Source organism: Dendrobates tinctorius, unplaced genomic scaffold (assembly GCF_039654945.1).
Source record: "Dendrobates tinctorius isolate UK_male_01 unplaced genomic scaffold, ASM3965494v1 ptg000063l, whole genome shotgun sequence".
In the NCBI taxonomy this organism is placed as follows: domain Eukaryota; kingdom Metazoa; phylum Chordata; class Amphibia; order Anura; family Dendrobatidae; genus Dendrobates; species Dendrobates tinctorius.
Window position 1 is genome coordinate 4239003 of NW_027361731.1, and position 24663 is coordinate 4263665.

The 24663-nt window shown below is 41.1% G+C and overlaps 1 pseudogene; it reads right to left on the reverse strand.

Moving 5' to 3' along the window:
• Positions 1-2052: 2052 nt before the first annotated feature.
• Positions 2053-24663, reverse strand: part of LOC141094182 (uncharacterized) — a 64096-nt pseudogene continuing 41485 nt past the window's right edge.

Sequence of the window (24663 nt, forward strand, 5' to 3'; positions counted from 1 at the left end):
TGGACATGTGACCTCTCAGCTACTACTAGGTGTTCTTTGTTCTGCACTGAAGGGGGGGTTTATAATACCAGGCCAAACAAGATACAAATGATTGACATGAAATTATATCTCCAATATTTGTCACACTATTAAAATAAAAAATTAATTAACCTGGTAGGTACTGTAAATGTCACAATCTCCCCCAAAATGGTATCATCATTAGCTCAGGGCACAAAAAATACTGTAGGGGAGGCTATGGGGTGCATAATACTGTATGTATAACTATGGGAAGTGAATTATACTATAATTATGACTACAGGGAATGAAGTATACTAAATGAAGAACTATGGGGAGTGCATTATTCCATATGGATAACTATGGGAAGTGCATTATACTATATGGATGACTATAAGGAGTGCATTATACTGTATAGATGACTACGGGGATTGTATTATACTATATAAAGGACTATGGGGAGTGCAGTATACTGTGCGGAGGACTATGGGGAGTGCATTATACTACAGTATATGGGAGGATTAAAAAAAAAAAGTCCCTATTTTTGTCATTATCTTTTAAGATACATCTGTATATCACCTTGAAAAATAACTTGTATCAATGTACAGGAGCGCAATGTGCCCAGAATCCTCTAAAGGATATCAATATGCATTTTTTAACAAATTAAAACATTAGTACATTACATTTTTTCAATTGTTGAATTTTTTTTTTTAATGGCACCTTTCCTTTAAGGAAATGTCTCTTCTCAACAGCCCGAGAGCTGGCAGCTCCAACCTCTATTGGTTCCGCCTCAAGTAGGTGGATGGACTTGAGAAGAATGACTGAAACGTTCTGCCGCTCATCACATGTCTCATGAATTCTTCAATCGATTTGAATGGCCTTTGTCATGGCCTCCCCCAAAGGAACAAGGTGGATCTTTCAGAATATCTGAGAGGCCTCTGTGGAACTAGCATCTCAGAACTGCATCATTCCACAGCACTTCAGTGGACCATTGCCGAAACTCAGAACTAGAGTCTTCAACAGTGCAGCCCCACTGTGTCAGGTTCATGATCTTTGACTCCGCGATCTTGATTCTGTTTAGTTCATCATAGATCATCCCTAAGGCGTCAAAAAAGGTGTCAACTGAAGACCTTTCTGGGACAAAAAAAATGCCCAACTTTGAGTTTTTCCTCGCAGTAGGGACATGATTATCCTACCCACTAGGACTACTCCCTCAGAGACCGAGGTTGTAAGGTAAACAGTCTACAGCTCTCCCTGAATACCCTTGTTTGGTCTTTTTCACATAAAAAAAACATCAGGATGAGCCACTACTGGTTTGTGAGAGACCAACTGAAAGTCAGAAAGTACCGAAGTCATAACTACAGTCAGTAGCGGAGAGCTTTGAGAAGCAACTTATAGTACTAGAAAACTGGGACTGTAAAGATTCTAGCTTCTGGTGCTCCCTGGACTATCTGGATAAGATTGATCACCTGATAACACACAGGTCAGAATACCAGGGAGATAGCGGATCAGTGCAAAGTTCAGGCAGCAAAAGATCAACAAATAGTGCACAGAAATACAAGGCAAACCACTGAGCAGATGCTACGTCTTGCAGATCTGGGACTGACATGTCACCTAAGTAGCTAGATAATCTCGTGGAACAGAAAACATCTGAAAGACGTTTGGCACCTCCCAGACATAGAATTTACAGCTGAAATATATCCATCAAAACATCGACAGCTCAACAAACCCCTGCACCAGATTGGAAGACTAAGCTATCAGTCACCGGATCCAAGACACACTGAGCAGAGCAATCGTGACACACTGATGTTTATTAAGAGTAGATTTCTGTGTAAATTATAAAATATTTCCAACATGAAAAGGCTTCTCCCCTATGTAACTGCTCTGATTTCTAAGAAAAGATGAATTCTTCACAAATCATTTTCTACTTTCTGAACAGAAAAAAAGGCTTCTCCCATATGTGTTAACTGAGCATGCTCACATGTTAGTCATATATATTAATATGATTAAATGCTCAAAATGTAATCGTAAACATCAAAAAATAGAAGCTCAAAATGATTTCAAGAATAATACAAAATTTATTTAAGCATAAACAATGTGACAAAAAGAGTGTCTGGGTACGCACACATGAAGGTAGGAGAAGGGAAAAAAGGGAGAGAGATTTTCCGGAGTCCAATGATAAAGATAAACATGTTCACAATAATCATTTATACATTATGTGACCCAATAAATTGTAAACACACCCCAGACAAAAAAGGGGGGCGGAAGCACTCCTCTGAATCCACCACACAGGACACCGTAACTAGATCAGTAATGAAAATGCCAGTCTGATACAAGTAAAGGCCTATCAGGGTTAAATTACCCAAGTCTGAATAGGATATGTAGTGGCTAAGTTCTAATCTGCACTATTCAGAACGAGGTACTGACAAATTTTTTTTGAATTTTATTTATTTTTTTTTTTTTTAATTGTTTTGGTTTTTCTTGGTTTAATTAATTGGTCTAGAGGCTCTTCCACCTGACTATGTGGAATAGTTTTTTGGTTTAATTCTCCCATATGTGGGTTCTCTGGTACTTAACACAATTTGATTTCTTTGTAAAATATTTTCCACATTGTTAACAGGAAAAAAAGCTTCTTTCCTGTGTGAGTTTGTTGGTGTAAAACAAGATTTAATTTCTTATTAAAATATTTCTCACATTCTGAACAGGAAAAAGACTACTATCCTGTGTGGGTTCTTTGGTGCTTAACCAAATCAGATTTCTGATTAAAACATTTCCCACATTCTGAACATGAAAAAGGCTTCTCCCCTGTGTGAGTTCTTTGGTGTAAAACAAGATTCCAATTTTTGTTAAAACATTTCCCACATTCTGAACAGGAAAATGGCTTCTCCCCTGTGTGAGTTCTCTGGTGGTTAACATAATCACATTTGTATTTAAAAGATTTCCCACAATCTGAACAAGAAAAAGGCTTCTCCCCTGTGTGGGTTCTCTGGTGTTTAACAAAATCTGATTCGCGGTGAAAACATTTCTCACATTCTGAACATGAAAAAGGCTTCTCCCATGAGTGGGTTCTTTGGTGCTTAACAAAATCTGATTTACGGCTAAAACATTTCCCACATTCTGAACATGAAAATGGTTTCTCCCCTGTGTGAATTCTCTGGTGCATAACAAGATTTGATTTCTGGTTAAAACATTTTGCACATTCTGAACAGGAAAAAGGCTTCTCCCCTGTGTGAGTTCTCTGGTGACTAACAAAATTTGATTTATGTGTAAAGATTTTTCCACATTCTGAACATAAAAATGACTTCTCCCCTGTGTGACTTCTCTGGTGACTAAGAAGGTCTGATTTCTGGTTGAAACATTTCCCACATTTGGAACAAGAAAATCTGTTCTCTGTTGTATGAATTATTTGAGGTTTAAGAAAAGACTTTTCGAGGGGAAAACTATTCCCATATTCTGAATGTGAAAACGGCTTCTCTGCGATAAGAGCAGTTACGTTTTTAATGCTTATTTTGCCACTTTGATTTTCCTTAGTAGTCGGCAATGAATCAGAATACAGGACCTGTTTCAATGGATCAGATGATTGACCTTTGCTGTGAAGGGATGATGGTATATCTGGAGTAATCGAATTCACTTCAGTTGTATCTTGTGGGATCTCAAGATCATCTGATTTAAAAATTGAAAATGTCAGCTGTCCCTCTGATCTCCTGGTACTGTCATCTGCCAAGAATAAAACCAATTATTATTTTTAAAATATCCTTTAGATTTTTTATCATTTCTACTTAAACTGTAAAAATAGCAAGTTATTAGAGATGAGCGAGCGTTAAAATGCTCAGATGCTCGTTACTCGAATCGAGCAATTCCTAAAGCTCAAATGCCCATTTCGAGTAACTAGTACGGAAAGTAGGATAGTCAGACCCCTTTACATTTTTCACTCTTTGTTTCTTTGCAGCCATTTGGTAAATTCAAAAAAGTTCATTTTTCTCATTAATGTACACTCTGCACCCAATCTTAACTGAAAAAAAAAAAAAAAAAAAAGAAATGTAGAAATTTCTGCAAATTTATAATAAAAAAAAAATACTGAAATATCACATGGCCATAAGTATTCAGACCCTTTGCTAAGACACTCATATTTAAGTCACATCATGTACTCAAGGTTCCTAAGAGCACAGTGAAAGAGTGAAAAATTTAAAAGGGGTCTGAATACTTTCCATACCCACCGTATAATGGGAGTCAATGTGAAATCTGAGCATTTTTCAGGCAGACCCTGCAAAGAAGTCTACAGGATAGTGAAAATGTCAAAATGGATGGATAAAGTGCTGAACAGAAGTAGAACAGCATAGGGGAGACCCCTGGAAGCATATCCGACTCCCAGATTGCTGCTGAGAACAATGGTGTCACACTTTTACTCCACTTTAAGGACTAACAATAAAACATTCAAAATTAACAAGAAACTATAGTTTACATGAAAATAAATGTCAAGAAATATTCTTTCCTGTACAATTAGTTTTATATAAGGCAAAATTTAAACAGGATTTAAAAAATAAGAATATAATATTTTCAGCCCATGTTATTGCACTTTGTGTTGGGCGGTATGATGATAAAGCATTATTTTTGACTTTTTTTAAGGGGTTCACTAAAGGAGTTAACTAGTGGGACAGTTTTATAGGGTGGGTAGTTACGGATGTGGCGATACTAAATATGTGTACTTTTTTTTTATTTACAAAAATAAATGAATTTATTGGGGAATATTTTTTTCCTTTATTTAGGAATTTAAAAAAAAAAAATATTTTTACACTTTTTTTTTTTTTTTTTACATATACTTTTTTACTTAGTCCCAGGGTGGGACATTACTATATAGTGTCAGATCGCTGATCTGGCACTTTGCACTGCACTGTGTCAGATCAGTGATCTGACAGGCAGTGTAGGAGGCTTCTCAGCGCCTGCTCTCCGCAGGTGCTGAGAATCCCCTTCCCTGCAGGACCCGAAAGGACCCCACAGCCATCTTGGATCTGGGGGCCTGCAGGGAGGAGGCCCTCAGAACAACGCGAGCACATCACGTTATTCCAAGGGTCTCAGGGAAGCATGCAGGGAGCCCTCTCCCTGCGCGATGCTTCACTATACCCCCCGGAACACTGTGATCATGTTTGATCGCAGTGTGCCAGGGGTTAATGATGCAAAAACAGAAGCCGCGGAGACACCATCACATGTTTCTCAACGCAAGCAATGACTAGCCAGGTCTTTCACCGGGAAGGAACAACCACGGGAAGGGCAGTCTCCAATGAAGGAAACCACCTATGCCAAAGCACGGTATCCATCCACAGACAGCTGTTTCGGGGTATTGCCCCTCATCAGTGTGGAGTAGGAGCGGTCAGAGACTGATCCTGGCACATAGTGCCTGGTGTCAGCTGTGATAATCAGCTGACACCCAGCCGCGATCAGCTGCGTTCCCCCCGTGAGCGCAGCTGATCGCTATGACGTACTATTCTGTCCATGGGCATTAAGGCCCAGGTCACATGGACGGGATAGTACGTCATATTTCAGGAAAGGGTTAAATGTCTGCTGGCAAATGCAAGAAGTATAGCAAACAAAATGAATGAACTGGAGACTCTTATGACAGTCACAGAATACGATGTGGTGGGCATTACGGAAACCTGGCTTGACGAAACCCATGACTGGGTGACAAACAGAGGGTTACACTACATTTAGAAAGGACAGGAAAGATTAAAAAAAAAGGTGGAGGGGTGTGCATCTCCGTAAAATCCACATTAATAATAAATAATAATAAATTTTATTTCTATAGCGCTGACTTATTTCGCAGCACTTTACATTTCAGAGGGGACTTGTACAGACAATATACATTACAGCATAACAATAATCATATAGATTATAACAAATACCAAGAGGAATGAGGGCCCTGTTTGCAAGCTTACAGTCTATGAGCTAAGAGGTAGACACGAAAGGTGGGTGGTAACATTATGGCTGGTCCATACAATCAGGGCAACTGTTAAGTGTGTAACAGTACAGATACAGAGGGCTAATGGATGCATAAAGCATGTGGGAACATGATGCGTGGAACCTGGTTATGGTAAAAAAAACTTTTGGCTGTGCCACACAGGGATAGATTAGGTTACTGTGTTGAGGCAGTAGGCCAGTCTGAATAAATGCGTTTTCAGGGCACGCTTAAAATTGTGGAGATTGGGGACTAATCGTATTGACCTGGGAAGTGCATTTCAAAAAATTTGCGCAGCACGTGTATAGTCTTGAAGACGGGAGTGGGAGGTTCTGATTATTGAGGATGCCAACCTCAGGTCATCAGCAGAACGGAGGGCACGAGTAGGATGGTATACTGAAACAAGGGAGATGTAGGATGGTGCTGAGCAATGAAGAGCTTTGTGGGTGAGGGTAATAAGTTTGTACTGGATTCTGGATTGGATGGGTAGCCAGTGTAATGACTGGCACAAGGTAGAGGCATCGGTGTAACGATTGGCGAGGAATATGATCCTGGCAGCTGCATTCAAGACAGATTGGAGGGGGGAGAGTTTGGTAAGAGGGAGACCGATTAGAAGGGAGTTATAATAGTCAAGAAGAGAATGAATAAGAGAAACAGTCAGAGTTTTTTTAGAATCAAAAGTAAGAAAAGGTCGAATTCTAGAAATGTGTTATGAATGAGTCACCGAAGGAGGAAAAAACAAAAATACAAGCTAAGTCCAGAAAACCGGAGAGGTTGGTAGCTATCGGATTGCAGACCCCTGATCCTATCCACAGCAACTAACAGTAGCCGTGGGGGGTTCCTACGATGCCCTAGACCCCTCGATCACAGCCAGAGAACTAAATAGGCCCAAAGAAAGAAAGGGGAAATCTAAACTGCCCCAGAGCAGACCTCAAAGCAATAGGCAGCCCCCAACATATAATGACGGTGAAGCAAGATGGAAACACTAACACAGATAGAAAGATAGGTTGAGCAAACGATGGGGCCCAAGCTAACTAAAAAGGACAGGATAGAAAAGCTGCTGTCTGCAATGCTTAAAAAAAAACCCTACCAAAAAATGTCCCAACCGTCTGATAGGAAAAACAGGCCCTGAAGTCGCTAGGACTTCAAAAAGACTATATCAGCACTCAGGTAAATTCTGAAGACAGAGCAAAGAGACAAACTGATCAGAGACAAAAATGGAACTCAGCACACCCCCGACCGGGGATGGCTGAACTCCAAAAAACAAGGTAAACAAAACAAAACTAATAAGTTCAATAGCAGAGCAAAAACTTATCTTTGGGAAGCAGGAATCAGACTGCTTCTCCATGGTCTCCCTTCCTGCCTTCAGCGGTCACGTGGTACCGCTCATTAATCTCATGAATATGCGCATATTCATGAGTGTAATGAGTGGTATCACATGACCGCTGAAGGCAGGGAGACCATGGAGAAATGGGGCTGCAGAGACCGCGCCAGAAGGGGGTAAGTAGGGCGATATTCACCTGTCCCTCGGTCCATCGCTGCTCACTCACTGCTGTCTGCTGCGTCCTGTGTCAGTGACATTTAGCCAGCAGAGGGCAGGGTGACGTGGTTAGTGCGCGCTGCGCCCTCTGCTGGCTGAACAGTCACTGACACAGGAAGCGTCAGACAGCGGTGAGCAGCAATGGACCCCGGACAGGTGAATAACTCAGGTGCCGGGTCCTGAGCAGGAGAGGTGAATATGGCATTTTTTTTTGCATCAGCAGCATATGGGGGTATAATATATGGAACATCTTTTGGGGGCAGCATATGGGGGCATATTCTATGGGGCAGTATATGGGGGCATATTCTATGGAGCAGCATATGACAGCATAATCTGTGGAGCAGCATATGGCGGCATATTCTATGGGGCAGCATATGGGGCATATTCTATGGGATGTGAATTGGCCATATTCTAGAATACCTGATGCGTTAGAATCAGGCCACCATTTAGTATATATTAAATGGGAGTATATTTGGGCCCACAGAACTGGAAAAGGATTTGGGGACTTTAACTTAATACTTTGCTGCGTCACCTTTTGCTGCAATTACAGCTGCAAGTCGCTTGGGGTATGTCTATCTGTTTTGTACATCGAGAGACAGAAATTCTTGCCCATTCTTCCTTGGCAAACAGCTCGAGCTCAGTGAGGTTTATCGTTTGTAAACAACAGTTTTCAGCTATTTCCAGAGATTCTCGATTGGATTCAGGTCTGGACTTTGACTTGGCCATTCTAACACCTGGATACGTTTATTTGTGAACCATTCCATTGTAGATTTTGCTTTATGTTTGGGATCATTGTCTTGTTGAAAGACAAATTTCCGTCCCTTTGATTTTGGTTTCATCTGACAAGAGCACCTTCTTCCACATGTTTCGTGTGTCTCCTAGGTGGCTTGTTGCAAACTTTAAACAACACTTTTTATGGATATCTTTGAGAAATTGCTTTCTTCTTGCCACTCTTCCATAAAGGCCAGATTTGTGCAGTGTATGACTGATTGTTGGCCTATGGACAGGCTGTACCACCTCAGCTGTAGATCTCTGCAGTTCATCCAGAGTGATCATGGGCCTCTTTTGGCTGCATCTCTGATCAGTCTTCTCCTTGTTTGAGATGAAAATTTAGAAGGGACGACCGGGTCTTGGTAGATTTGCAGTTGGTATGATACTCCGTCCATTTCAATATGATCGCTTGCACAGTGCTCCTTGGGATGTTTAAAGTTTTGGAAAATCATTTTGTATCCAAATCCGGCTTTAAACTTCTCCACAACAGTATCACGGACCTGCCTGTTGTGTTCCTTGGTCTTCATGATGCTCTCAGTGATTCAAACAGGACCCTGAGACTATCAGAGAGCAGGTGCATTATACAGAGACTTGATTACACACAGGTGGATATTTATCATCATTAGTCATTTAGGACAACATTGGATCATTCAGAGATCCACAATTAACTTCTCGAGTGAGTTTCCTGCACTGAAAGTAAAGGGGCTGAATAATATTGCATGCCCCACTTTTCAGTTTTTGCATTTTCACAAAAATATAAAATAACCAGTAAATTTTGTTCAACTTCACAATTGTGTTCCACTTGTTGTTGATTCTACACCAAAAATTTACATTTGGTATCTTTATGTTTGAAGCATGATATGTGGGAAAAGGTTGAAAAGTTCCAGGGGGCTAAATACTTTTGCAAGGAATTGTAAGTACAGTTGTGGTACTCATCCACTCATAAAAGTTCTGCACAGTGCAAAGCCTCCCAAAAATTACAAACAGGGTCATCCATGCACCCATGAAAGCACTAACTGTACTACCTCTGTCAAAAATTAATTAACCAAACAAAGGGGCATATGTAAAAAAGCTCATCCATAAATTAATATCAGAAAAACCCTAAAAAATGGATACCAGAGTGATATTAACCATACAAAAATTTTATTGGTATGTATAAAATAAAAATCACATAATCACACAAAAGATAGTTAAAAAAGAATAAATATAAAAGGAGATCGACACCCTAGTAACACGTCAATGCAGGAATGTGAGGCACGGTCTACACCTGAAGTAAAAGTTAGAACATGTAAAAAAAAAAAGTCAGATGAAATCCGTATAGTAAGCCCCCCGAAGAAGCATTAAGCGAAACGCGCATAGAGGACTTCCACATTTTGTGCAGGTCTGTTTTGCAGGTCTTTCATCATTATTTTCTTATCGTTACTTATTGGTCTGTTGTGGGCAATATTTATAATTTTATGAAATGCTGTATTCTTATTATGGGATATGATTTATTCATATATTATGGCACTATTCACTTTATGTAAATAATTATATGCCACCATGGATATTCACCTGAAAATGTTATTTGTCTATATACTGTGGCATTAGACACCTTACAATTCATGTTATATATTTATTTTTTTCTATTTATGTTATAAAGCACTACGCACTTTATTTTTAAATTTTACTTTTTTATCTATCATTACTAATCTGTGCAGTGTTTTATGCCAATTGATTGGATTGAAGTTATATATATATATATATTTTTTATGGATCATTTGATTTTGGTACTTGCATTTTTTTTATATATGCGATTCCTCTCACGTACTAGACGGATTTCATCTGACTTTTTTTTTTTTTTTTTTTTTTAACATGTTCTAACTTTACTTCAAGTGTTTATGTAGACCTTGCCTCACATTCCTAAACTGACGTGGCACTAAGGTGTCATTCCCCTTTATATTTATTCTTTTTTAACTATCTTGTGTGGTTATGTGATTTTATTTTATATACAGTATACCAATAAAATTATTGAATTGTTAATATCGCTCTGGTATCCATTTTTGGTTTTTTTTTCTTTCAAATATTGGTAGCAAAGTATAGTTGTGGTACTACTCTACTCATAAAAGTTCTGCACAATACAAAGCATGTCAAAAATTACAAAGCAGGGTCATCTATACACCCTTGAAGGCAAAAACTGGACGGCCTCATTAAAATATTAAGAAAGTGTACACCTGTAGCAGGCCAAATTTTGTTTTTTTATTTCAAACCAACGAAGTTTCACACAATACAGGTTCTACAGTATATTACAATAATCAATTTTTTACCAAAAATATTTTGTGAACTGTACGAGGCCAAAAGTGTTTTTTAATAATAATAATCTTTTATATAGCGCTAACATATTCCGCAGCACTTTACAGTTTGCACACATTATCATCACTGTCCCTGATGGAGCTCACAATCTAAATTCCCTATCAGTATGTCTTTGGAGTGTGGGAGGAAACCAGAGTGCCCAGAGGAACCCCACGCAAACATGGGGAGAACATACATAAAAAGTTTTTTTTTTTTTTTTTGTAGTTTAATACACCGGCAAAGTGTATCAAAAACCACGTTACAGTGTATGGATGAATCATTGAATCCATAAAACATTTTTGAAGGTTTTTTTTTTTTTTTAGAGTTTAATATACCACCAAAATGTAAAAGAAAGCACGTAATTCTCTATGCATGACTAATTGAATCCATAAATTGTTTTGGAAGGGTTATTATTTTAGAATTTAATATACCAGTAAAATATTATGAGAACCTCGTTAGAGTGTATGGATGAATCACTGAATGCATGCATAAACATTTTTTCAAGGCTTTTGGGGATTTTTATATAACACTGAAATGTAACAGAAAGCACATAATACTGTATGAATGAGTAATTCAATCCAAACAAATTTCTCACTGCTTTTTTTTGTAGTGTTATATACTAACTAAATGTACCACAGACCAGGGAATATAGTATGGATCAGTAATTGAATCCAAGCAAATTTTTCAATGCTTTTTTGAAGAGTTATTTACCACTGAAATGTACCACAGAGCACGTAATAAAGTATGGGTGAGTTACTCAATCAAGAATAATTTTACAATGCTTTTTGTGAGTGTTAAAATACCAATGAAATGAACCCCAGAACATGTAATACTCTATGGATGAGCAATAGAATACTGATTTTTTAACAATTTTTTTGAGGGTAAGATACCACCGAAGAGGACCCAAGAAAACATAATACTCTATGGAATCAACAATATAATGCCAATACATTTTTGAACAATTTTTGGGAGAGTTATAGGTCACCGAAATCCACTATGAATGAGCAATATAATATTGATACATTTTGAATCAATTTTTTGAGGATTATATACAGTGGGGAAAAAAAAGTATTTGGTCAGCCACAAATTGTGCAAGTTCTCCCACTTAAAAATATGAGAGAGGCCTGTAGACCACAACTATGAGAGTCAAAACAAGAAAACAAATCCAAAAAAAATCACCTTGTCTGATTTGGCAAGATTTATTTTTGCAAATTATGGTGGAAAATAAGTATTTGGTCACCTAAAAACATGCAAGATTTCTGGCTCTCACAGACCTGTAACTTCTTCTTTAAAAGGCTCCTCTGTTCTCAACTCATTACCTGTAGCAATGGCACCTGTTTGAACTTGTTATCATTATAAAAGACACCTGTCCACAAACTCAAGCAGTCACACTCCAAACTCTACGATGTTGAAGACCAAAGAGCTGCCGAAGTACACCAGAAACAAAATAGTAGCCCTGCACCAGGCTAGGAAGACTGAATCTGCAATAGGCAAGCAGCTTCGTGTGATGAAATCAACTGTGGGAGCAATAACAAGAAAATGGAAGACATACAAGACCACTGGTAATCCCTGGATCTGGGGCTCCACACAAGATCTCACCCCTTGGGTTCTAAATGATCACAAGAATGGTGAGAAAAAAATCCCAGAACCACACAGGGGGACCTAGTGAATGACCTGCATAGAGCTGGGACCACCGTAACAAAGGCTATCATCAGTAACACTACACCGCCAGGGACTCAGATCCTTCAGTGACAGACATGTCCCCCTGCTAATAGGGAATCTGTCAGCCTTTTTTTCCAAATATGAGCTGCCGGCACCGCCATCAGGGGCTTATCTACAGCATTCTGTAATGCTGTAGATAATCCACTGATGTAACCTGAAAGAAAAAAAAAAAGTTAGATTATACTCACCCCGGCATCCATTTCGGTCCGATGGGTGTCGCCGTCCAGTCCGGCGCCTCCCATCTTCATATGATGCCGTCCTCTTCTTTACTTCCTATCATGGCTCCAGCGCAGGCGCACTGCTCTGCCCTGTTGAGGGCAGAGCAGAATACTGCAGTGCGCAGGCGCCGGACCGCTCTAACCTTTCCCAGCGCCTGCGCACTGCAGTACTCTGCTCTGCCCTCAATAGGGCAGAGCAGTGCACCTGCGCAGGAGCCACGACAGGTAGGAAAGAGGACGGCATCGTAGGAAGATGGGAGGCGCCGGACAGGACGGCGACACCCATTGGACCGAAACTGACTTTGGGGTGAATATAATCTAGCTTTTTTCTTATCTTTCAGGTAACATTGGGGCTTATCTACAGCATTACAGAATGCTGTAGATAAGCCCCTGATGGCGGTGCCGGCAGCTCATATTCGAAAAAAGGGGTGATAGATTCCCTTTAAGCCAGTACATGTCCAGGCCCTTCTGAAGTTTGCTAGAGAGCATTTGGATTATCCAGAAGAGTATTGAGAGAATGTGATATGGTCTGATGAAACCAAAGGAGAACTGTTTGGTAGAAACAAAAAACTCTGCGTGTTTGGAGGAGACAGAATGCTGAGTTGCATCTAAAGAACACCATATCTACTGTGAAGCATGGGTGTGGCAAAATCATGCTTTAGGACTGTTTCTCTGAAAAGGGACCAGGACGACTGATCCATGTACATGAAAGAATGAATGGGGCCATGTATTGTGAGATTTTGAGTGCCAACCTGCTTCCATCAGCAAGGCCATTGAAGATGAAACGTGGATGGGTCTTTCAGCATGATAATGATCCCAAGCACACCGCCAAGGCAACAAATGAGTGGCTTCGTAAGAAGCATATGAAGGTCCTGGAGTGGCCTAGCCAGTCTCCAGATCTCAACCCCATTGAAAACCTTTGGAGGGATTTGAAAGTCTATGTTGCGAAGTGACAGGCCCAAAGCATCATTGCTCTAGAGGAGATCTGCATGGAGGAATGGGCCAACTTACCACCAACCAGTGTGTGCCAACCTTGTGAATACATACAGAAAACACTTGACCTCGGTCATTGCTAACAAAATTTTGAGATGAACTTTTGTTAATGACTAAATACTTATTTTCCACCATAATTTGAAAAATAAAACTTGCCAAATCATACAAGCTGATTTTTTGGATTTGTTTTCTCATTTTGACTCTCATAGTTGTGGTCTACTTATGAAGTCAATTACAGGCCTCTCTCATCTTTTTAAGTGGGAGAACATGCACAATTGGTGGCTGACTAAATACTTTTTTCCCCACTGTACCAATAAAAGTACCCAAGAACACTCTATTCATGGGTAATTGAAAACGGATACATTTTTTAACGCTTTCTTAGAGGGTTAGATATCACAAAAATTTACCCCACACCACGGAATAGTGTACGGGTGAGAAATTTAACCCAGCCAAATTTTTTAACGCTTTTTTGGAGATTTACTTACCACCATAAAGTAGCAATAACTGACTTAAACTGTATGGATAACTACCCATAAATAAAATTGGGAACTAAATATTTTGAAAGTGTAGTTTATGTACTTATACACTCATAAAGGAAAAAATTATCAGAACTGTCATCCATAAACCCCTGAAAGGCAATAACTTTTGGGCCTCATTGAAATATTTTAAAATGTAATTGCTATACTCCTACACTCATAAAAGCTTTGCACAAAGTACACAGCCAGTAAAAAATTAAAAGGAGGATAATACAGTAATCCTCTTCAGGTATCCACTTCTTCTTTACCTTCCTCGGAAGGCTGGGTGGACTGCCTCCCTCTGTTTCCTGAAGCCTGATTCCCAGGTGCCTGTGATGTGACCTGGATTCCACTAGTGCTGTAGCCTCCAACGTATAGAAAAACACCATTGGCTGCTCCTGCAAAGGAGGTAGGGAACCCCAAGGATAGAACGCTCTCTAGAGGATTGTAGTAGCCATGTCTCAAGCCGCATCAAAGAACCTCTCCCAGGCCCATTCATTCCTTAAGAAGGATTCATCATGCTAACTTCCTTTTGATATCACGCCCACTGCATTCCAGCGATGTTGTCCCTCCATTTTGAGGAACGTAACTCTGGTTCCAGCAGTAGGCTCTTGCAGCCTTTGAGGCAACTTTTCCGTCTCTAATGCCCAACGGTTGCAAAAGATATGATGATGGGTCCCAAAACTCTTTAATGTACCCCCTTCTCCCCTGACGGTCGTAAGTAATGACCACACCCCGGGATGCCAACTCTTGGTACATTGCAGCTAGCGGGCCCGATAAGATTTCTTCAAACCTGGTCATGGCTCACTTCTTTGTCTCTTTCGACCAGCCAAAGCCCCACAGTCCGCTTACCAGCTACTGGATCCTGGCTCTCCCATCCTCAGTCTGTAAGAACCCCAGGGGTAAAGGATGTGTCCTGGGTTCGGGCCTTGGTGGTTCCAGGAAATTGACCGGATCCAGACCACAAGCTCCTGCCACCTCTGCTGTTGCGCCAGCTTCCTCTGAATCCAGTGTCCCTCTGGTCACTCCCTCAGGAGTCTTGTGTGGTCTGCCGTCTTTGTCACCCACTAAGCACGTTACACTGTATGGATGACTAATTGAATACAGCAAAAACTATTAAACACTCTTTTTGAGTGTTATATACCACATAATTGTACCCTAGACCACGAAATAGTGAATGGGTGAGAAATTTGACCCAACTAATTTTTTTAATGCTTTTTGAGTGTTATATATCAAAGAAATTTACCTCACACCACGGAATAGTGTATATATGAGAAATTTAACCTAGAAAAAATTTTTATCGCTTGTTTGGAGTGTTAGATAAAAAAAAATGTACCCCAGACCACAGAATACTGTATGCGTGAGTTTAGTCCAGAAATAAATTTCAACACTTTTTTGGAGCGTTTTATAACACCAAAATGTACCACAAGGCAAATAATACTCAATGGATCATACAATATATTCAATTTTTTCACACCAAAAAAAAATGTTGTGGCTATATATTTTCCGAGCAACTGCACAGCCATAATCCCTTTCTACAGACTGTATTCTGCCACTCTCCCTAATCCTGGATCTCTTTCCCTCCCTAGATTAAATGCAGGATGTTAATGATACAAACAGTAAAGCAAACAATTAGCCCTTAGAAGGGCTGTTATTATAATGGTTCAGCTTCAGCTCCAGTATCAACACTACAGGACTCTGATTCATTATACTGTACACACAGGCCTAGACAAGCACTCTATCTTAATACAAAGTATCACAGAGTTGTGCAATGGCGTCAGTATGCCAAGCCGGGCGGCACCTGTTCTTTTATAATGCCTGATGTCAGCCAAACACAGTAATGCAATTGCCAAGATGGCTACCACATTACAGTGACTCTGAGACAATCCCCTCATGCCTATGGGTTATGTAACAGGTGTCAAACAAGCAGGGTGGGAATTTGAATTTGAAACTGAGCAACGCCCAATGCTCGTTGAGTAACGAGCACGTCCGAGCACTCATATACACGAGTGATAGCTGAGCGTCACCGAGCATGATTGCTCATCCCTATAAGTAATGTAAAAATATTGGATTATTCACGAAGACAATGACAGTTCACAGACTAATGGAAAACCTAATAGCATGACCTAGTAGACCGTGGTGTTCAACTGTTTGTTCATTCTGCCTCACACCTATTGGAATAAAAAGCCACCAACGTTATGCAGATGAAAATGATACCAATAAAAACTTCTACTCGTCCTGGGAAAAAAAAAAGTCCCCACTCAAGTCCACCATCTGTCAAGGGAAAAACAGAGTTTTACACATTAGTGGCTCAAAGGCTCTTGAAAAGCAACATGACTTCCATAAACCAATCCACCAATATCCGCACACCCAAAATCAAATCTCCCCCTTGCTTCTGAGCCTTGCAGTATGCCCAAACCACATTTAGTATCCATGTACAGTGGGTACGGAAAGCATTCAGACCTCTTTAAATTTTTCACTCTTTGTTTCATTGCAGCCATATGGTAAATTAAAAAAGTTCATTTTTTTCTCATTAATGTACAGTACACTCTGCACCCCATCTTGACTGAAAAAATGTAGAAATTTTTGAAAATGTATTACAAAAGAAAAACTGAAATATCACATGGTCAGAAGTATTCAGACCCTATGTTCAGACACTCATATTTAAGTCAAATGCTGTCCATTTCCTTGTGATCCTCCTTAAGATGGTTCTACTCCTTCATTGGAGTCCAGCTGTGTTTAATTAAACTGATAGGACTTGATTTGTAAAGGTGCACACCTGTCTATATAAGAGCTTGATAGGAACTGAAGGAGTTAAATTGAGTTCTGTCTATGTTGCATTCTCTTGTTTAAAACCTTATCTGTTCTTCGAGGAGATGTCTCAGACATCTCCCTTGTGAACCAAGGTCAAATACCTCTGCTTTTTCGCCTAAATGACTTTCTTTGTCGAAAACAAGTTGTAAAATCATTTGTACTGCGCATGTCTGTAAAATGTTTAAATTCTTTACTATAAAAGACGGAAGCCTAACTGATAAGCCAGAGGCGTCTTGGAGGCATCCCGAGTGGTATCATACAGCCGTGTCTGTGTTATCCTTCTCGACGGAGCAATTGATTAGAGACATATGGTGCTTCACACCTAAGAACATCGGTCCTTCAGATGAAAGAGTAATCTGAGGGATCCCGACAGTTTCCTGGCGCCCGAAACAGGGACCTGATATAGGCACCTCTCCAAGACTACCCGATCTACAGACCACTCCAGTTACTGATGAAATTGTGAACAGCAGACCTAAAGACCTGGCCAGGTAAGAGATCAATTTTTCTCTTCTCTGCTCTTCATAATCTATCATTATAACTAAGGTCCGTATAAAGGGGAATCTAGTAGAGGAGGGGGCCGTAAAATCAGGTCCATATAAGAACTCTGAGGAAATCGGGTGTGACACGCATATGTAATTTCTGCTCGAATGAGAGGTTACTGTAGGTTCTGTCTGTGCACAGCTATTTTTAGAAAAAGAGCTGATGCAAATCAAAATGGGAGAGGTCTGACATTACGGAATATAAGGCTGGGTGAACAGTTCATACTGCGCAGCCCGGACGGACAAGTTTTTCACAATAGACGGTTCCGCACTAGGAATAGAGGAGGTTGTTGAATGGCTACTTTGATTTGAAGGACTGTGGAAAGTAGACAAATAAGCTGCACAGTAGGTATTCGTTCAAAGAGTGGTGATATTGCCTAACTGGGTCATGTGACAGCGTCCTTTCGGGGAGGTCACCGCCTAAGCTTAAATAAACACCCTTTACGAATAAACCTTGTGACAGATAAGAGTGTGACCGAATGAGCACAGGACCGTGAAATGAGCCTGTGACAGGATATGACTGAAGAACCCCAGTAGATGGACACTTTATTTACAATCCTGTGTGTTGTGGGAGTATTTCTGTTCGGATGCTACATAGCATATAAGTACACGAAACACGTAGTACACCGAGGAACAGACACTCCATTTAGCCTGTTAGCACCTTAGGAAGAAGGTAACGAGGTATAGTAGAGCCTAGTCTTGAGCTTACCCAATACACCACCTAAGGCAGGGGACTAACAGGAAGACAACAAGAGAGACAGGATAAGAATAAAAGATAAGATGGGGGAACAGTCAGGGAAAGACACCTGAAGAAGGAAATCGGTTATGTGATATAATTGAGGATAGATATGGAAGTAGTGCAGCAAAGAACCTGGAAAAAGTATTAATCAAATCCAAAGTGCAAGATAGGCAGGCTGTGTGAATCCTTGTATATATGTCTATGAGAACCTCTGAATAAGATGAGAGATGAGTAATTGAGTATAAAAAAAAAAAAAAAAAAAATCAGTGAATGAGCACGTATGAATGAATCATCACACATCATTTTTGTGTCAAGAGATTTGTGACCTTTCTAGTTGTGGTGGAATCCCGGACAGATGCGTTCTAGATATTTCAAATCTACATCTGAGACTGAATGAATTGAGTAACGATATAGTTCGTGTTATATGTGGCATTACATTGTAAAGTTTCCTGAATGCATTTGGCCAGAAAAAGGGCAAGGCATGGTTAATCTCATTATACAGTTATCTGCCCTTACAGTGAAATCCCGTGATTTTGAGTTTCTTTGTAGAAATTGATTTTGATAAGTCTAAAGAACTACAGAATTCTGTGAAGGACGACGCTGCATTCTGATGGGAGGGGGGGAAGGATGGCGCTGCGCAGTTTTTCTTCTCCCTTCGCTCTTATCTCTGCTGAGTGTGAGCTGTGCTCAAAATTCTCTGTAATTCTATCCGTAAGGTACGCGCTGAAAGATTTGTGCATTTTAAAGCAACAGTACTTAATTGAAGATTGGAAGTTAAAAGTAAGATATGGTGCCTAATTTAGAAGGGAATTGTAAGTGATTGTTTGGTCATTAATGTGTTTGAACCTGCTTCTAGTTGTGTGATTGATTTGTATAGCAAATTGTGTCAAATTACAAAAGACAGAGAAGGAAGGAAGCAGTAAAACAAGTGGGACAAATATTGAAAAAGGCAAAAATACCAGAGTGTGAATGTTTGGATGTACAAAAAGGCACAGACAAGGGAAGAAAATAGCAAGTGAATAAATGATGCTTGAGAATGTGCAGCAGTATGGGAGGTGTATTATGAATGTTTGATTGACAAAGTGTAACCAGAGACCCAGACAAAACAGATGGACTTGTAAACACTGTGGTCAGACTCAGACAAATCCAGACTGAATAGCTACTTGTGTGACCTGTGCTACTGACCTAAGAGAATTGCACTAAATCCTATCCAGACTAGATCATAAGAAGCTGACATAATAGTGTGGATAGTGGGTAGTGGGGACATTGGCCCTTGAGGAGTAAGCTGACAGTAGACATCAGACGGCCAACCCCATCAGGACCTAGAAGTGTGACTAGAATAAGAAAGATACAGGTGTATTATCCCTGGAGCCCCTCTGACCAGCTAGCTTTGCTGAAGCAGCTGCCTGCCCCTGAAGACCAACCATTCCCGTTTTACAGACACATAAAGGAAGTACAGCAGACATATAAGTGTACCTGGGCAGACCTAGAGAGGTTGGTGAGTTTAAAGGCAGGTGACGCACTAGATCATATAATTAAGACACACACAGATGTGACAAAGAATCAGGCTTGGGGCATGGATGATAAATCTGCACGATCTGGGGAGACGTACTGTGAGTCACTAAGACAATGGGCTGCAGTGGAACAATCAGAGCAGTCTGTACTCCTGACTAATGTGACACAGCAAAGAGGAGAGAGTGTAGAGATATACCTTGGACGGTTACAGCTGAAATGGGCAGACATGGGGTACATTTGCATAAACCCACTTGATGTTAGAATACTGGTGAATGCATTCATTGACGGTATGAACAAAGACTTACGAGACGCAGTACAGACAGCCAGACCTGAATGGAGACATGTAGATCCGAAAGACCTCCTTAAGGTAGCTAAAGAAATTGAGCAAACAAGGACAATAAAACGACCTGTCATGTATGCTGGAGCACAAGGAAAAAAGTGGAGACGTAATAGGGAAGGCATGTGAGATGACACTGACGTTTCTTTTGACAATCTATTCCCCACATGACATCCATGCCATACTCCTACAAGTTCAACCAAAACATCTGTCTATGGCCAGACAGCTCCGACTTGAGTGTGCTCTACTAATTCCTCAGTATGTCACTCCTCAAAAGATGTAACGTTCTGAATCCAGCCACCCTCCTGCCTGTGGATTCAGAAAAGGGGGAATTGGTGACCGTATTGGCAAGTGAGGAAGGATACTTTGACATGACGCATGAACATGTCTGCATAGAACTGATGAGTCAGGAGACAGTTGGGTTTGCACACATTCATGAAAAACCTGTTCCTAATGCAGACTTTGAGTTTCTTTTTTGTAGATGGCCCCAGATACCACCAGGATGGACGATTCTACACTGGATATGCAGTAGTATCCTCACATGAGGTAATCCGAGCGGAACCACTCTCTCCTCACATGTCGGCGCAGGAGGCAGAGTTGAAGGCACTCACTGAGGCGTGTAGAGCCGCTGCAGGTAAAGTCGCTAATATTTTCACAGATTCGAAGCCCATTAAAAATGCAGAGCTGGTGAAACAATTGATGGAGGCATTGATGTTACCAGTCCAGGTTGGCATTGTCAAGGTAAAAGCACACACAAAGGTGACTCCGTGGAGGTAGAGGGCAATAGAAGGGCGAACGAGTCTGCTAAAATAGCACAAGGCGGCCTAGAGAGAGCAGTGGACGGTGGCGGGGAGTCAGCGTATTCCAGCCACATTGGGTCTAGATGTCCTGAAATCCCTCCAGCAAAAGGCTGCCCAAACAGAGAAGGTACACCGGGGGAGACTGGGAGCTGAGCTGAACTCAAATGGAGTATGGGAGAATAAGGATAAAATGTGCCCACCAAAGTCCCTGTTCCCAATCATGGCGCAAGCAGCACATGGCCCCAATCACACCTCAAAAAGTCACATGTGTGCCATGGTAGATGCCTTCTGGATCGCTCCTGGCTTCAGTTGCGCAGCCGCGAAACTTGTACAATCATGCCTCATCTGTGCACAGCACAACCCAGGTAAAACAGTAAAAGTCCCTAAGAAAGCGACACCTAGGCCTCTCTACCCATTTCAGAGACGGCAGATTGACGACATACAGCTACCAAGGTAGGAGTGTATGCAAATATCCTAGTATGTGTAGATCTCTTCTCTGGATGGCCAGAGGCCTACCCGGTGAAAACGGCTACAGCTCGAGCCACTGCAAAGACACTGGTGATGGAACTAGTACCACGATTCGGTGTCCCTGAAACAATTGAATCAGACAGAGGTACACACTTTACTGCTGAGGTAATGCAAAATGTAATGCAAATGATAGGTGTAGAACAAGCATTTCATACACCCTACCACCCACAGAGTTCAGGGAAGGTAGAGAGAATGAACGGGACACTAAAATTGAAAATACAGAAAACCATGGAACAAACCCATAGACCATGGCCAGAGTGTCTCCCATTAGCATTATTCTCAGTAAGGTACACACCCACGGGGAAAACTAAACTGTCACCCTTCGAGATACTGTTTGGAAGACCACCGAACACAGGGTTGTACTACCCACAGGTCTTAACACTCAATGTGGATAATTTGACAAGTTATGTAATCCAGTTGCAAAAGCATTTAACTCAAATGCATTCTCTAGTTTTCTCTTCCACTCCAGATCCAGATAGTGTGGAAGGAACTCATTGTCTACAACCTGGTGATTACGTATATGTCAAGAAACACTCCAGAAAGACCCTTGAACCCTGATATCAAGGACCTTACTAAGTACTCCTAACAACGCCTACTTCTGTTAAGTTGGAAGGACGACCAACCTGGATCCACGCATCGCATTGCAAACTAGCCACAGGAGTTAACAAAGCATAAGAGTAATATACCTTGCAACGAGTCATCTGGATATGAGAAAGGAACTCCCACCTGTGGAAATCCCGATGTAGGGTATTGTAGCCCTTAAGGACAACTTCCAAATTGGTGTATGCTTCAGAATGTATCTGCGTTCATAGATTTAGTTCATAGACTGGTATTACAACATTCAGCCCTATGGGACCTACCTAGTGACATGTACTGGATATGTGGAGACAATGCATATAAATGGTTGCCAGTAGGGGTAAGAGGTGCTTGTACTCTGGGTCGTTTGACTCCAGCTACCTTTGTTATTCCGAATGACCAGTTGAATACTCAGAGCATACCTAAACACACGTTGTACAAAAGAGCTGCTGACAATACACCTCGCCTCTCTGGGAGACCACATATAGTGCAGATGAGTGTGGCTAATAAAATTGTCAGTTCTATTTTTATTTATCCTATGATTACTCAAATGTGGGATAAATTAGTCAGGGCTACAGATTACTTAGATGACCAAATATGGGATATATTGGATATATTGAACACCACCGTTGCTGTCCAAAATCAGCTCATCATAGCCACTAATCAGCATACCATAGTACTAGATTATTTAACTGCAGCGCAAGGAGGTATGTGTCAAGTCATCGGACCAGCTTGCTGTCATTATATAGATCCCAACAGCATTATAAAGTTAAAATTGAAAATAGAGGATGTTCAAAAACTTAGAGATCAGTACGATAAAGACAATGATCGTACTAAGGATAGTTGGTGGTCAGATACATTCTCCTTTCTTAATCCAGCTAATTGGTTTAAGGGTATTGGAGGCTGGATAACTGGGATTATACTAAGTCTATTACGTATTGTTGTTTGTATCTTCGTAATATATGTGCTATTGAAACTTGTTTTTTGGTGTATCTCTGTATGCAAGAAAAGATGTAGAAATAGATAAGGAAGTTTGACTGTAAACAACAAGAATTTAACTATTATTCCTTTGAGTCCTAGATTGACATCTCATTTCTGGCATGAAGGAGCGTACTCTTGCAATGATGGACGTGGCTTCAGTATCTGGGGGATGGAGAAGGTAGAAGACCTGTCTCCCTTGGGCAACCCGTCGGCCTGGGATAGTACCTGGTGAACGAGCCACTATCCACTGTTGTTGCAGGATCCAGTGTTCCAGATTGTGGAAAATGAAGATGTCAAAGGGGGGAATGATAGGAACTGAAGGAGTTAAATTGAGTTCTGTCTATGTTGCATTCTCTTGTTTAAAACCTTATCTGTTCTTCGAGGAGATGTCTCAGACATCTCCCTTGTGAACCAAGGTCAAATACCTCTGCTTTTTCGCCTAAATGACTTTCTTTGTCGAAAACAAGTTGTAAAATCATTTGTACTGCGCATGTCTGTAAAATGTTTAAATTCTTTACTATAAAAGACGGAAGCCTAACTGATAAGCCAGAGGCGTCTTGGAGGCATCCCGAGTGGTATCATACAGCCGTGTCTGTGTTATCCTTCTCGACGGAGCAATTGATTAGAGACATATGGTGCTTCACACCTAAGAACATCGGTCCTTCAGATGAAAGAGTAATCTGAGGGATCCCGACAAGCTCACAGTGCATGTCAGATCGAATGAAAATCATGAGGTCAAAAGGAACTGGCCGAGGAGCTCAGAGACAGAATTGAGGCAATGCACAGATCTGGCAAAGGTTACATAAGAATTTCTGCAGTACTCAAGGTTCCTAAGAGCACAGTGGCCTCCATAATCCTTAAATGGAAGAAGTTTGGGACCACCAGAAGTCTTCCTAGACCTGGCTAGCCAGCCAAACTGAGCAATCATGGGAGAAGAGCCTTGGTGAGAGGTAAAGAACAACCCCAAGATCACTGTGGCTGAGCTCCACAGATGTAGTAGGAAGATGGGAGAAAGTTCCACACAGTCAACTATCACTGTAGCCCTCCACCAGTTGGGCCTTTACGGCAGAGTGGCCTGATGGAAACCTCGTCTCAGTGCAAGAAATATGAAAGACTGCATAGAGTTTGCTAAAAACAAAAACACATGAAGGACTCGCTATGAGAAATAAGATTCTCTGGTCTGATGATATGAAGATAGAATTTTTTGGTGATAATTCTAAGCAGTATGTGTGGAGAAAACCAGGCACTGCTCACCACCTGCCCAATACAATCCCAACAGTGAAATATGGTGGTGGCAGCATCATGCTATGGGGTGTTTTTCAGCTGCAGGAACAGGATGACTGGTTGCAATTGAAGGAAACATGAATGCAGCCAAGTACAGAGAAATTCTGGATGAAAACCTCTTCCAGAGTGCTCTGGACCTCAGACTTGGCCGAAGGTTCACCTTTCAACAAGACAATGACCCTAAGCACACAGCTAAAATAACAAAGGGGTGGCTTCAGAACTACTCTGACCTTTCTTGTGTAAGGGGGTGAAGTACAGGAAGAGCCGATGGAGGGTTGCCTCCTCTGCTCCGTGCCCAGAACCAGGGCAGCAGGTTCCCCGGGGGGACACAAAAGCAGCCTGTTCAGCAGTCAGGAACAGGAAGGGAGGTGAGCTGAGAGCGGGAAAAGCGCACGGGCTTTCTTCAGCGCTGAGCAGACAACAGACAGGGGAGGACGCTGATGTAGGGAAGGTGACCTGACGGACGGACGGACTAGTCAGAGTGAAGAAGGAAAGGTTTGCACAGTGTAGGTAGGT